This window comes from Podarcis bocagei, assembly GCF_964188305.1.
Source record: "Podarcis bocagei genome assembly, chromosome: 7".
Classification (NCBI taxonomy): Eukaryota; Metazoa; Chordata; class Lepidosauria; order Squamata; family Lacertidae; genus Podarcis; species Podarcis bocagei.
The window spans coordinates 56,694,472-56,710,813 of NC_138132.1; the positions used below are offsets into that span (position 1 = coordinate 56,694,472).

General features: G+C 42.9%; 1 protein-coding gene across 2 annotated transcripts in view; it reads left to right on the plus strand.

Annotated features, from left to right (window-relative positions):
* The window catches only part of CDH13 (cadherin 13), a 715,034-nt gene that overhangs the window by 84,500 nt on the left and 614,192 nt on the right, over positions 1 to 16,342 (plus strand). The window lies entirely within an intron of this gene.

Genomic DNA, 16,342 nt, shown 5'->3' on the forward strand with positions numbered 1-16,342 from the left:
GTAGTGATTTAAGGACAAGACCTTCCATTTATTGAATTAACTCATTCTTTGAAAGTTTTCTAGCATGTAGCAAGCTGGGATCTTGACCAATGCTGCAGTAACTCCCATTACCAGTAGCTCCACCAAAAATGTTAGCTTTACTACAAAGTCCCAATGTTGTGTGAATCTGGCTCCTAGTTGTGTACACTGGTGTTAGGGCAGCAAGAGTTATGGCTCTTGTCTCCTAATACAGCTTGATTAAGGCTGATTACAGCTCTTCAGTGTCAAGTGAGAATCAACTATGGTTGACCATGTGAAAGCCATGGAGAGGAGGTTCACTAACTGAAATGTACTGAAGTGGTCTTGAAGCAACAAAATCTAGGGAGCTGTGGCGTGGGTGCAATTTACATGGCAACTGGATGTGCTGAGGCCATTTGAAATATGTGCAGGTGCTGTGTGGAAGAGGGGGAACTGTGTGCATGTAATAAAAATGGATGGGACAGGATGTGAAGAGAAAACCAAAACAACTGGTCAGTGGTTTAACTGGTTGCAACTAGCGAATATATGCATACACTTTGGAGTGTGAGAGGGTTGTGGTATTTGTGATGTTGCTACTGGTGACAAAATAAGGTGTCAGATGTGCCTTTCCCCCAGTGTGTGACTTGGCTTACTTGCTTGAGTTATCTGCTCTGCAGTCCTCTTGTGCGATGCACCTTGCTGTCTCTCCTCCCCTTTGTTTGTAGCAGCACACTATGATTTGGAAGATTTTTCCTTTAAGGTTTCTGTAGTTGGGCACACAGAGATAGACTTCCTGAGGTCAAGGAGAAAGAAAAGGTGAAATATAAAAGGAGAAGAGGAAGGAGGCAGGTGGAGAAAAGGAAAAGAGCAAAGGCTGGTAGAAAATAGGATGATGAGTTAAATGTTGTGGCTCAGATCCAAATGATTGTGCCCTCCTTGCAAGGAATCAGGTACTTACTGTCTGTCTGTCTGTCTATCTATCTATCTATCTATCTATCTATCTATCTATCTATCTATCTATTCAAAAACCTGCTCCTCTGTCAAGCTATTCAGATGCCCTTGGACAAATGACTATGTCTCAGCTTAACAGACTTTACAGGGATGTTGTGAGTTGGAAATGCAAGCCTGAGCTCTTTAGCAGAAGGGCATTCAAGACACACATGTGTAGCACTGTTTTCTTTGGGGGGGGGGGAGGGGGGTAAACAACAACCCTGCAGGAGCTGACCTGTTTCTAGTCACATGCTGGTATGTTCAAATGTTAGTTTTCTGCTCTAACAAGTCCTCTTTTATCAGCATGGCTGGAATGTGTGCTTCTCCTTCTCACCTGTATTTCATGACTCATACAAAAGATAGACATGATAGAATGTGGGCCAACATGTCCTTTGTTAAAGATCAGATGGTATCAGTTGATAGGGCTTGTCCTCAGAAGCTGCTTCAGTGCCAGAACTCAATGTCAAAACACATGGAGCAAAGCAAATGAAGAAAAGATTAACTCTGGGTATGTACAAAGTGCTCCACCCTGGTGACAGAGTTGAAATGGAGAGGAGCAAGGTTTGCAAACTGGAACAGGTGATTCACTCTTCTTCTTCTTTGGGAAAGCAATGACTCTCTGATTGAAATACCACACTTTGTGGTGGAAATATTAGGAGAAAGAGGCATTGATGAGAAGCCTTGCGACAGCTGGTGAGATGATGAGGAAAAGGCTGCTGTTAAAGGGGCTACTCAGATGGATTGCTTGACTTGGATAGCTTCCGTGCAGCAGCAGAACTAAATGGTACAAAATGGGAGAAGTTACCTGCATGCAGCCATCTGGCAAGGCTCATAGGCGCAGTGATATTTTTCTCTTCCTCAGCAGCAGCTACAACTCATTATTCCTTGATATCCGGCAAGTGGAAATGGGCAACATTGATCTTGATCAACTGATTTATAAGCGATGCAAATCTGTTGCTGTAATGCCTTCCAGGGAAGAGCATAATTCAGGTTTGAGTTAACGATCTAAGTTTGGGTCACGTTGATTAGGGAGAGAAAGCACCTTCTGAGCAGTGTGTTGTAGGCCCATCAACAATCTAAACTTGCATAAATTACTCAATAGGTGAACATGATTAAAAGGGGGGGGCACAAAGATCATGCACTCCCAACAGAACTTTGTGAGACAATCCTCTGCTGTTCTGGGGGACAGTTGAGGCTCAGATGTGTTGAAGAGTCTTCTTACATATCATAGTAATAATAGCAGACTGGGTGTGTGGAACTGAGCTGTAATTCCCCTTTCTGTGCTTTTGGAATAGTGTCAGGAGCAGGGAGTTATGGCCACATCTGGAATGTGTACATCTTTGCAGAAGGAAGATGTAGAATTCCTCCTACATACATTTCCACTGAGGCATCTTGGTTCCCACAAGTTGGCCATAGTACATCAACACATGACCAGATCATCACTGGTGGGAACCAGCACATGTAAGTTTCTAAAATGGGGATAGGGTGTGGAACTCCAACCCCCATCAGTCTCAGCCAGCGTGGCCACATTGTGAGGGATGATGGGGTTGTAACCTAGCAACATCTGGAAGGACACTCCTGACCTAAAGCAATTTCCCTATGTTACATAAATGGGCCCATAGCTATGCCTGGTGCCTGTTATAACAAAGAGCGGTGTGTGTGTGTGTAGCACTCCATTAAGCTCTTATGTCCCATTGGTATTTACTATGGATTGCGCACCCTAACACAAAGGAGGACTCTCAACTGCAGGCAGCGTTCTGTGCATGCTGGAGCCACTCCAGTCTCTTCTGTGACTTCATGAAACATGCAAAATGGTGTAGTTTTCATACACATAGAACCTGCACATCTTTCTGCAGTGTGATCAGTGTACAGAAATTCCTGCCATCTTCCCAGTACCAATGGAACAGAGAAGTGTCACAATGGAGAGCATTCAAAAGCCAATATCAAGTGGTAGGCTAGATGGCTGTGGCTGGCCACTTCTCTATTTATAGAAATAGACAGACCAGTCTAATTCATTTTCACATACCTTTAATGCTAAATTCACTGTGCCCCATTTTCTGTGAATTCTTTTAAACTGCTGAAATATTCACATTTAAAATGCATGTGTTTGTAAGCACTTTCTTTTTTAAAAAAATAAATTTTTTATTAGTTTTACAAAATTTTTAAAACAATACAAACATATAAAGAGACATACAAACACGTATAGTTTCATGACCTTTTTTTCATAAACCTTGTTTCTCAGACTCCCCCATACCTCCCCTTTCTGCATCCCAATGTCCAAAATTTTTCAGCAACTTCTAAATAATTCTATCAAACATATGTCTTCCCAATCTTTCCTTCAATCTAATCTTATATCGCTGTAACCCTTTCTTTCTCAAAACCTCGACATTTTAACATTCATCAAGTTTATAATAGTCCTTAAGATAGATTTTAAATTTCTTCCATTCTTCTTCCGCCGTCTCCTTCCCCCGGTCGCGGATTCTGCCAGTCATCTCAGCCAGTGTCATGTAGTCCATCACTTTCATCTGCCATTCTTCCAGAGTGGGTAAGTCTTGTGTCTTCCAATACTTTGCGATGAGAATTCTTGCTGCTGTAGTAGCATACATAAAAAAGTTTCTGTCTCTCTTTAACACCAATTGGCCGACAATGCCCAAGAGGAAGGCCTCTGGTTTCTTAGGGAAAGTACATTTAAGTACCTTTTTCATTTCATTATATATCATTTCCCAAAAGGCCTTAATCTTTGGGCACGTCCACCAAAGGTGGTAAAAAGTACCTTCAGATTCTTTACATTTCCAACACTTATTATCAGGCAAATGGTAAATCTTTGCTAGCTTGACTGGGGTCATGTACCACCTATAGATCATTTTCATAATATTTTCCTTTAAGGCATTGCATGCCGTAAATTTTATCCCGGTGTTCCACAACCATTCCCAGTCAGCAAACATAATGTTATGACCAATGTCCTGTGCCCACTTAATCATAGCTGATTTAACTGTTTCGTCTTGTGTATTCCATTTCAGCAGCAAGTTATACATTCTTGATAAGTTCTTAGTATTGGATTCTAACAGTTCAGTTTCTAATTTTGATTTCTCCACCTGGAAGCCAATTTTCTTGTCTTGTTTATACACCTCCATTATTTGATAATAATGGAGCCAATCTCGTACCTTGGGTTTCAATTTCTCATGACTCTGTAGCTTCAATTTATCTCCTTCTTGTTCCAAAATTTCCCAATACTTTGGCCATCCGGCCTCCATATTGAGCTTTTTCAATGCCTTAGCCTCCAAGGGTGACAACCATCTAGGGGTTTTGTTTTCCAACAGATCTTTATATCTTATCCAAACATTATATAAAGCTTTTCTAACAATATGATTGTTTGTAAGCACTTTCTTTGCAATACATTTTGTCCCTGAAATATACTTCTTTTTTGTACTCAAACTGCATTGCACATAACTGGCAGTGCATGTGTGCAAACATATTGATACTTACATTCTGCTCTGTGTAGAAGTTTGTGAAGTCTGTGCATTTGTTTTAAAATTTGAGACCAAATGAACTTTGCGCTTATCCACCCTTACCTTTCCACTGCTCTTTCCAGGCATGGTCTGCACTTTAAAGATTTGTGTCTTAGCAACACCCCTTTCTTTATTTGCACCAGAGCTTTCCCCATGAAAACACACTCTTTAAAGCTCAATCAGAGCAAATGGCAATCCACTGAGAACTTGATGTTTGCTCTGGTTTAATGCTAAGGAGCAGTTTTTGCAGGGCAAAAGAAAAAAAAATCCCACTTGAACACGGAGCTTTTAAGCATGGAGCTGTGCCTGGAAAGAGTGGAATGAACATCTCTGCTGATTTCTAAAAGGAGGGAGAAAGGTATACAGACTGTTGAGGTTGTTTAGAATTGACACTGGAAGGGGGGTGTCCAGGTCCTACTGTTTATAAAAGTTCACCTTATCCAGCCATTGGCTTCATGCTTTATAGCAATTTTTTTTCCACATGATGAAGTTGGGCATGGAGTGCTCATTTGCTAAGATGGGCTAGAAATAATAGGCATAATTGTTTAGCTAATGCGTGCCTTATGGAGCTCTATGACAGTGGCAGGCAACCTAAGGTCCAGGGGCTTCTCAATCCGGCCCACGATTGGTCCAGGAATCAGTGTGTTTTTACAAGAGTAGAATGTGTCCTTTTATTTAAAATGCATCTCGGGGTTATTTGTGGGGCCTGCCTGGTGTTTTTACATGATTAGAATGTGTGCTTTTATTTAAAATGCATGTCTGAGTTATTTGTGGGGCATAGGAATTTGTTCATTATTTTTTTCAAAATACAGTCGGGCCCACCACATGGTCTGAGGGACGGTGGACCGGCCCATGGCTGAAAAAGGTGGAAACAATAACTTGAGCTGTAATTGCACTCCAATGGAAACAATAACTTGAGCTGTAATTGCAAAGGAAAAAGTCTCATATGCATGATCTACTCGGAAAGCTTATTTTTTAAATACATAGTGAATTATAGAAAACACAGAAACCACCAACTTTTTCACATTTCTCCAGAAGAGGGCTCCCTGCACAGCATGAAAACCAGTGATAAGATTCAAACAGAGGGATGGGTCACAGCTGTAAAAGAGGGAAAGATGGGGGGGGGGGAAGAATCACATTCTATACAGAAGTCATGTCAAAATAACATTAAGGGTTGAACTCTGAGTTACTCACTCAACTTGATCTCTTGTTCATACCAGTCTAGTGCAGTACTTGATCATTAATCGTTTTCAGTGAGATAGGTTTTCTTGTGGTAGGGTGGAAATGAATAATTGATACAGAAATGTCCTTTAATTTTGTCCCCCCCCCCCAGGAATGAAAACAAGAACCTTGGCAAATGACCTTTCTGACTATGGACTCTGTACGTAGTTGTTGCTTTCCATTTCCGATGTGAAAGCAAAAAATAAACATTGTCCTTTGCTATTATGGAGAAGCATCTTGAACAGGCAGCAGGTTTTGAAATGCTGTTTCTGGATCTGGAGGAAAGAAAAGTCAAATGGTTGCACAAGATGATACACCGTTAAGTCAGTTGTGCATAGGATGCCACAAAAATAATTTATATGTGCAGTACAGTGCTTAAACTTTAACGTACTTCTGTGTGCTTTCATGGGGAACATGATGGACAGTTAGGCCTATCATTGCAGATGGTAACACGCATGCAGGGTGTGGTTGTGATCATGGTCTGCACTATGAAAACATAGATCAGATTTTGAAAGTACATTCTCTGAGCATGTGTTGCTAGCACATACAAAGGTAGGGAGATTGCTGGTGAGGACATATATTTTACATTCCTGATATTGTTGTCAATGGTCTTTGCTGACATGATGAAACATGGCTTGAGGTACCTAGGTACCAATTAATGTTACTGGAGTGGTGCAGAGCTGCCACAGTTCCCTCTAGGTGGATCCTATGATGTGCTACTACTTGGAGAAAGGGAGTTGGGATAGATTCCTTACTATTTCTTCTTGGCCAAAAGGAACCAATGCCTGGTGGGCAGAGGCAGGCTACACCTGGAAGCAGAGGTGCTGAGCTGCATCCAAAATTTGGGGGGCGGGTGCTGTTGCGTTTGCGTGATGTCACACATGCATTGTGCAATGCATGTGACACCCACCCCACCTGCCCAGGCCTTCATTTGTCTCCATTGCTGCAAGACTGAGACTGCCTCCTCCTCCTCCGCAAGACCTGCAGAGGCACTTTGGTGTGTTCCTTTGAGATCTCCGGTGTGCCACAACAGAAAAGGCCCTGCTTCTGATTAGTATTGACTTACCTTTAGACACTGAAGGGAATTGGAAGCAGGGCCTCCCCTGAAGATCAAAATGAAAAGTACACCCTTGAAATTGAATGGCATGACTTAAAACAGCCAAGCTGGTGCCAAACAAGTTGCTTTCCTTTCCTTTGGACCACATCTACGAGGCTGAGAGGGGCTGCCCAGACTTGCATCCTGGGGAGGTCACTTAGGTGCTGCTAACACAGAGGTCTGACTTCACCCCGGAGGCACACTCCATTGTCTCTGGAAACGGGCAGATGCCAACGACTTAAAATAGGTGTGAGAGACCTCTAGGTCACCAGATGTTCTTGGACTTTAGTTCCCATCAGCCCCAGCAACGTGGTCAATTATCAGGGATGATGGAAGTTGTAGTCCAGTAGCTTTGGAGGGTCAGAGGTTCTCTGACACCAAATTAAACTGCTAGATAAGCTTTCCCCAATCTGATGCCACTGAAAAGTTTTGGACTACTGCTTACATCAGCTCCAGTCTGTATGGCCTAACTGGAGATGATAGGAGTTGCAGCCAGGAGGGTTCCAGGTTAGGGAAGTCTGTTGTAGATTCATTAAGCAGCCATCACCTCTGGTAGCATAGTCGCAGTTGTGCAATCGCATGCCTTAAACTTCAATTGAGTGTTGAGTGCAGTGGCTTGCACTGCAGCTTTTGCTCACCCCTGTAATTAACAGAAACAGGCAATTAATGCGAAATTGCCAGCTGAATGAAATGTTTTTTTTATTTGTATTTCCCCCTATTGTCCTATGAATCCTTCATTTATTAAACTTAGCACCAAGTTCCCTCTATGAATTCTGGAATACTCGTACCAGGCTCAACTCTACACAAGGCATACAGTGTGTGTTCTGAAGCATTAACCCACCCTGTCCCTCTTTGCAGCTTCCAAAGCTGTCGGGACTCTTTCCCACTCATATGTTGCTTATTTTCAACTGATGGAACAAGCCCATTTGGCTGCAGGCTCCCCACCACGACAGATTTTTTGTTTTTGTTTTGGTCTGTGTTGGATGTGCATATAGCTTTCTGTTAGGCCAGGATTTGGATCAAACAGCTTTATTATGAGTTGGCAGCTTTTGCCTGACCTTCTCTGCTGCCATTTCCACTGGGGCGAAGTGTAAAAGTGGAATCTCATCTTGCAAAAACACCAGTGCAACTCCCGGCAAGTCAGAGAAGCTGCAAAGGCCTTGTGTATACAACCCAGTAAGACTTTGGGATCTCCTTTTAGCCTTGTAAGCATTCCTTCATTGCTTTAGCTTCTAGGAATACCATAAGAAATAGCACTGCTGAGGAATACTAATAGGTCAAAGAAGGCTGGAGTATTAAATTAGTATTAAATTAGGGCTGTCAGGGGGTGTTTACACAACTGTTGGATGTGTGCCTGCTTTGAAGAACAAACTTCCTGATAAGGAGAGAGGGGAATTGGTTTAAATGTGGGGCTTTGTGAATGTGTGACCGTAGGAACCTGCTTTAAACACAGGATGTTGGAAGCTTCCAGTGGCTACTGTGTGAAAAGGATGCTAGACCAAATGGGCTACTGACCTAATCAAGGAGGCTCACTTTACATTCTTAAACCTGGTCAGGCTATTTGTCAGTCTAACCCAGCATTGCCTACTCTGACTGGCAGTAGCTCTCTGAAGTCTCAGGCATGGGCCATATATACAATCTGAGCATAGGTTGGAGGAGCTCCCAGCATTAACACCCCAACAGATCTAGCTTCTACATTAGTTTCCAAAGGTGGGGGGGGGGTCCCAAAGTCCAGCACAAAGCAAACAGTCTTTGTGTCTCTATATTCCAACTCATGCATACATATAACTCTGGATATTGTTCTTCTCCAGACCAGCCTGATGGGGAGATAAGGAAAGGCCCACCCATTTGTTTCTATGGGAGCCTCTTTGGACTTGTAAACCACAGTCCTTAACTAGCCAGCCAAAGCCATTACCTTGACAAAGGAAGTGTTTTGGTAAGCTTTCCCTTATGCATTCTATACAGGATTGCAGGTTCTGGAAGGGGAGCCAGGATTCCACCCAGATGTCCCCCCCCCAACTCATTATCAGTATGGTGTGAATGTGGCCTCAGTCAAAGCTGGGTTTTGACAGCCAACCTTCCCTATTTGCTGCTTCATGGGATTGACATATTTTAATATTATTTTATTGAAACTTTTTTGAGTGCAATACCAACACTGCAATGCAGTCATCATCCTGCCATTGTTGAATGTGCGCCCTCTGAACTCCTGAACTGCAGTCATTTTGCTGCTGCTTTAGGAGACTTTCGATTCTCATTCTCCCAGTATAATGACAAACTTCTGAAATGCAATCGTCTCCTTTTTTCTCTCTCCCAGTGCCTGTAACTGCTTCCCAGGGGAGAGTGAAGCTCTGGAAAACAGCTTTGCCAAGCCCGTTTGAAGCTCTGGGTGCTTTGGCCTTGAGGCATCTAGGCAGGCAGGTTTGCCGCTTCTAAGTGCTTACTCACTCCTGCCTTGTAAGGCTTATTTTACTAATTTCCCTAGAGATGGGCCCTGTTCTTCTTCTTCTTTCCCTTGGAGGCCCAGGACAGTCAGAAAACCGTAGAATTAGCATCCCTTAGAATTGAGGTAAATACAAATAATACTTAAGAGTCATGGAAGTTGAAGGCATCCTGCTCTGAAGATGATAAAAGGGTTAGCATGCCCAGTCTAAACTTGAAGTATAATAAACACAATAGGATTTGGATGGAAATCTATCATTCTTGCAAAATTGGAGTTGTTTCCTTGGATGAGATGACCCCTGCTCCAATTGAATAAGTGGAGTCCTTATTTTCTTATCCATACCCTTGGTAAATCAATATCCCTATGTCTGTGTCATGGGGGGGGATGCATTTAAATTTTGCTAGCATTAATAAATATATCAGCTTTTCCCCCAAATTTAGCACCTACTCCAGGCTCTGCAGAATCATCTCCTCCTCCTCCTCCTCCTGATTTCCTACCCACCTTTCACCATGAGGTCCCAGGGTGGCTTACAACAATGGAAAAATACAATATGAAAAACAATTAAGTCTTATGTGTGATCCTATGCATGCCTTATTTACATCCCATTTGGATTACAGTAACACATTCTACATGACTACCTTTGGAAAGGGCTCAGAGACTTCAGTGGGTCCAAGACACAATGGGCAAGTTGCTGGTTTCTGGGAGAACAGGAACTCCTTGTCACAATAGCTCTGCTGGTTATTGGTCAGTTTCCAGGCACAATTCAAAGTGTTGGTTATGACTTGGAAAACCCTACACAGCTTGAGTCCAGGTTTTCTGAAGGACTGTATTTCTCTATATGAGCCTGCCTGGGTTTTGCTTTTTGGGGGAGAGGTCTTTCTCTCAGTCCCATCTGCTTCACAGACACCTTTGGTGACGACCAGAGAGAGGGTGTTTCAGTGGCTGTCCTCATTTTGTGGAACTCCCTTCCATGGGAGAATAGGCTGTCTCCACCCTACTTTCCTATTACCAGCAGGCAATTTCTTCTTCTTCTTCTTCTTCTTCTCCTTCTTCTTCTTCTTCTTCTTCTTCTTCTTCTTCTTCTTCTTCTTCTTCTTCTTCTTCTTCTTCTTCTTCTTCCTCCTCCTCCTCCTCCTCCTCCTCCTCCTCCTCCTCCTCCTCCTCCTCTAGCAAACCTTTGGCCTCCAACAGCCTGTTCTGACAGGGTTTTCTGTGGGTGGTTGTTGAACTTGTGTGTGCTTTGAAATTGTTTTAAGAGTTTTCAGTGCTGTTTTTAATAGGATCATTTATTTAATTGCTTTATTTATTATTATTATTATGTGTTTTAGTTGTATCAATTTTCATTTATGCTGTGAGCCACCTTGGGTCCTGTACTGTGAGAAATGTGGTGTGTGTGTGTATAAAATAAGCTAATAAATAGCAAGTCCTTGTCCAGACATACAGAACCAGTGACCACCAAGAAGGCGTTGGGCTCTCATCATGGCCAATGGTCTGGGCTGATGGGAGCTGTGTTACTGGAAATGAGGTGAGCCGACCCATTGAGACAGCAAGTAGAAACCTCGCAGCTCAGCCAGAGGCCCAGCTCTCACTGGCCTCTGCTGACTGGCAGCACCTCTCCAGGCTATCATCTTCCCCAGCCCTGCATGAACTGAATGCCTATGAGTGTGTGTACTTTGCTGCCAGACACACAATTTGAACAATTTGACGTTGTTCCTATTGTAGGCAACATATCATTTTCTCTCTTGAAATTGGGCTGCAAGTGGGCTTTGGAAAGGGAGAAGAAAAGAGAAAGCTGTGGATAAAAAGTCAGGCTGAGCCGAAAGTGGAATCACAATGTGAATGGGAAATGGTTGTCAAGGCTGGCATTTATATCCCTGAGGTACTTGACAGCTGGATATGGTGTTTAGACCAGGTGGTATTTCTGTCTCTCTAAAGCACGGACCATAATTGATGAACTGATTTGAACTGGCTGGTGATGCTTTGAACTCCATAAATTGTGCCTTGTGCATAGGAAGCACCTCATTAACCTACAGCGGACACGACTGGTGTCCTGAATACCAACTTTCCCTTGGTTCCTGTGGTTGGCGAATGTTACTAGACTTCAGCAAAGAGACAGAGGGAGTTGGTGGAAATAGGTCACCTATTGTGCAAACTAGGCTCTTACTAGCATTGGATTATGACAGGCTGTGCTTTTCTTCAAATGCCCTTTTTATATATAAAAAGGGGAAACAAGGGTTTACTTGCTTGCAAACGGAAGTCTGTAGACTGCTCAGTCAATTCTTTTTTTCATGAAAGAGAGCAGTATGTTGAAGGAGTTTGATATCTCCCTCTTCATCCATTCTAATGAATTGATGGAGGAACCTCTAGTCTTCCAGGTGTCAATAAACTACAAGTCCCATCATCCCAGACCATTGGCCATCCTGGTGAGGGCTGACAGAGCCCAACCACCTCTGGAGGGCCGCCTCTGTTTTATTGCAATAGTTTTCAGCTTATTCAGACCCGTCTTTTAACCCAAACATGAAGTTGGGAACTGTCATCATTTGCCAACTGAACCCTGGGCCCATCAGAAAGTTGGATTTGACAAACAGTGTGCCCCCTTCTGCGTATCTGCCTGTCTTCCCTCCCCATTAGTGCTCCACTGCCATTAGGTGAGAGATGTAATTTTTTTCCAGGCCACCTTCCACCAAACAGCCCCAAACTCTCTTGTGTCTCCTTGACAACACCTCTTGGTGTTGTTGGCTTTGACTCTCGGATGTAGGTTGAATATATTCATAGAAACCACAAAGATTTGATGAATCAAGATTAAGTGTTTACTAACAGGTTGTTCTTGGGGAGGGGGAGATTTTAACATGTGAATGGTTACATTTACACAAAACATTCCCCCCAATAAGCAAAGTGTACAGAACATAATAGAGCATAAACTCACCTGGCTATACCTTAGCTAAATGGGTTCCCAACTGCTGAAGTCTTACACAGAATTTTGTGTTAATGCTGCTCACCTTATGCCCTCTAGCACTGTGTGTGTTCATTTGTATTCTGAGACCCACCTTGATCTGCCTTTCACTATATATACCCTTAGGCTAAGTGGTCTCTCAAAACTCAATCTACAAACATTTCAAACCTCAAAAGAAAATACATTTGTCCTGATCCTACAGCAGAAATGACTGGCTTGCAACAAACTTCCCTAATTTGTAACACAACCCCTTCCAGTTTGTTTATGAGACAGGCAGGGTTCAATAACAGGAAGCAAATTAATCCCTTAAAGTCCAAACAAACTATATATTGGACTTTTTAGTTTTGTTTAAACAGTCCAGTTCCATCACAATAACCACATTCTTTTCTTTTCGTTTTCTTTTTAACCATATAATGAGAGTAATGCTGCTATTAAAACCCACCATGGCCCAGTGGTGGGTCCCAATCCATCAGTTGGAGGCCAGCATAATACAGTGGTACCTCGGGTTACATACGCTTCAGGTTACATACGTTTCAGGTTACAGACTCCGCTAACCCAGAAATATTACCTCGGGTTAAGAATTTTGCTTCAGGATGAGAACAGAAATCGTGCTCTGGCGGCGCGGCAGCAGCAGAGGCCCCATTAGCTAAAATGGTGCTTCAGGTTAAGAACAGTTTCAGGTTAAGAATGGACCTCCGGAACGAATTAAGTTCTTAAACTGAGGTACCACTGTAATGCATGCCTGGGTCTTAGTGTTTATAAAACAGCTGGAAAACTGAGCTACAGGAGACCCTTCCCCTGAATGGTCATTTATTCAACTTTCTCAAGCAACCCATTCAGAGAATTACTTGGCCTTCCCCTGCTGCAATAGCCGGTACATTTTCACAGATAATGTGATTATTTGTCCCCACACACTTGCATTCACACATGCAGAAACTCCAATAGTGGCTAGCTTTCAATATGTTGGCCTCTATTCCACTCAAACCCATGTCCTGCTCCCCGAAAACATTTTATTGTCGTGGTCAGGGAGGAAAGTGGGAAGAGAAACACATATTTTGAATTCCTTGTATCAATTGCTGACACCTTTTGTTGGAACTAGGTAGTCAGCTCGTAACACGTTTGCTGTAGCATTTTGTATGGAAAGAATATTGATTCTCCCACAATGTTACAAAGATATCCTTTCAAATATTTCTCTGTGTTTGTATACAGCTGCATCTACAGCAGTGCACAGCTAAGAAACTGTGACCTGAGAACACAATGAAAGCTCTCTCTCATCACAATCAAACGTAGCAGCAATATGTCACTGATGCAAATGTACAACCGGGGGTGCTTCATGAGGAGCTAGTTCTTTGAAGAAATCCGATGCATCTGTTCTCTTGGACTAATGTGCAGTGAAGAACTGGATGTCTACTCAGAAGGAAGAACCATTGAGGTTAATGGCACTTGCTCCTGGGAAAATGTGTACAGCATTGCAGCCTTAACCATCTGTTGCTGCTGTTGTTTCACTTCCCAAGTATTCAGACAGTTTTTGGCTCAAAAATAAAATAAAATAAAATATCCGGATCAAAATAAATTTAAGAGGAAATACATTTCAAGAATGCATATTTAATTACGAATTATTTTTGTAGAATTTTTTTTAATAAAAAAATGCTGATTAATGTGGAAATGAGCCAAACTGAACTTATGAACTAACAATGAACACATGAGAAACTGACGTGGTTTGCAAGTAGACCTGTTCACTTCTACCTAAGCATCACTCTGTTGCAGGGTTCTTTTGTGGTGGATTCTTCTTCACTGGAGGTTTTTAAACACAGGTTGCATGTCAGGTCTACTTTAGCTGTCATTTCTGCATTGCAGGGGGTTGGACTAGATGGCCCTTGGTGTTTCCTCCAGACTCTACAATCCTATGATGTTCTTGTTTTGGAATTCTTCTTTTTACCCAAAGGAAGTATTTTAGTCTGGATTTCAGCCAATCCGAATTATTATCTGGAAGTTAATCAATGACAAATTGTCACTACTGGATTAACAGCCAGCTGTTTTAAAACAAACAACATGCCATGGGAAACTGCTACTGACATCATTTCCCAGCTTAACAATAATACTAATAATAATAAGAGGCTGTGGAAGTAGCAACAGGAAGATGTGGCAGATTAGATTTTCTTTTGCTATAATGCTGACTGTCGCCTCTTAGAATTTCCTAAGAGGAAGTGGGAGATTGCAATGTACTTCAGATATTTGGGCATCATGTTAAGCAGCTGTCCCACATTCACTCCTGTGTGACGAACTGAACATCTGCTTCAACCATCCCTCTCTCACGGTAGTCTGCTGCAATGCTGAAGTCAACACAGGGAGAGAGGAAGCTGCCTTATAATGAGACAGGCCATTGGCCTATCTAGATCAGTACAGTCTGCGCAGACTGGCAGTGACTCTTCAGGATTTTCAGACTGAAGACATACTGAGTCCTGTGTGAGGATGTTGTGGATTGAACCTGGGATCTTCTGTATGCAATGATGTCCTACCACTGAGCTACTGCCCTTCCCTATGAGAAATGATAGAGGTCCCCCCTCCTAAGTACACCTGATGTTAGATGGATGGCCCTAATGTTAGGTAGGGTGACATTACAGCCAGTTTGGGATGTCGTGAAAAGAAAGCAAATTATTCTATATTTTGTTGTTAAGAGCATAAGAAGAGCCCTTCTGGATCAGACCAAGGGTCCAACTAGTTCAGCACTGTGTTCTCACAGTGACTAACAGGTCTCATGGAACCTGAGTGCAACTACAATCTCCCCACCACCTCATGATTCTGTTATACTGAGGCATACTGTCTCTGATCGGAACGTCAGTGGTTCGAATCCGCACAACGGTGGTGAGCTCCCGTTGCTCTGTCCCAGCTTCTGCCAGCCTAGGAGTTCGAAAGCACACCAATGCAAGTAGATAAATAGGTACCACTGTGGTGGGAAGGTAAACGGCGTTTCCAAGCGCTCTGGCACTTGTCACAGTGTTCCGTTGCACCATAAGCAGTCTAGTCATGCTTGCCACATGATCTGGAAAAGCTGTCTGCAGACAAATGCCAGCTCCATAGGCCTGAAAGTGGAAATGAGCACCACACCCCAAAGTCAAACTCCACCGCACTTAACCATCCAGGGGTCCTTTACTTTTACCTTTGTGAGAAGAGATCTTAGGTTCATGATAGGTTTTTTAGGTAGGGGGCGGTCATTCTGGATGATGCCATGAGTTGCTTTCAATTCTTGTTTTCCTTTTTTTTTAGGGGGGGGGATCCTGAGCCCAGGGTGGGTTAGAATCTAATGGAAGAAGTTGCTAAACTGGTCAGACAAGTTTCTTTGTAACTGTAGCTGGCCACTTAAGTGCCCTCATCAGCATCCCAAAAATGAGCTAGGTTTCAGAAGCTACAGCTGTGTGATGGTGCCCTCCAGGTGGGCCTATCTTCCACCCCCCTGACCTAGCTGCTAGGTAGAAGAACAATAGCCAGAGTGTGTGTGAGAGAGCTCATCTGGAGACAGGCTGGAAGTTGGACACACAGAGACATGCTTGTTCTGTGCCAGATCCAAAGCTATAACTAATGAAGAAACAAGATCTGTTGGTGTTAATGTTGTGAGCCCCTCCATCCTATGCTCATGTTGTATATATGTGCAAATAAAACCCTGTATCCTAATGGCACCACAGTCTCCACTAATCTTCCTTCCAAGGAAACAGAACCTGGGAAAGTTCTTGACACCTCTGGAGTCTCTCAATACTCTGAAATCGAGGTGGTGTGTAACAATATAGAGAGTGGCTGTTAAGATTTAAGATTTTGAATTTTAGTATTTTCTTTGTCTCAATCACTGCACAGGCTTCCGGGGTTTCATAGACTTGACCCTTCTTTCTTGTCCAAATCTGTTGCATTATGGCTGAGATGTCCTTGTGCTGCTAAACTCTTAAACCCTGGCTCCAGTCACGGCTGGACCTTGCGTTTAGCTTTTCTGTATCTCTGTAATATTTGCGCCATGGAGAGTTTTTTAAGATGCTGAAAAGCCAGCCGTATCAACACAGTGATATATGGTGCTGGTTTCTTGCTGATGTAGCTGCTGAACTTAGTATCCCTTCTCATGTGCTGACAGAGGAGTCTGAGCAAGTAGA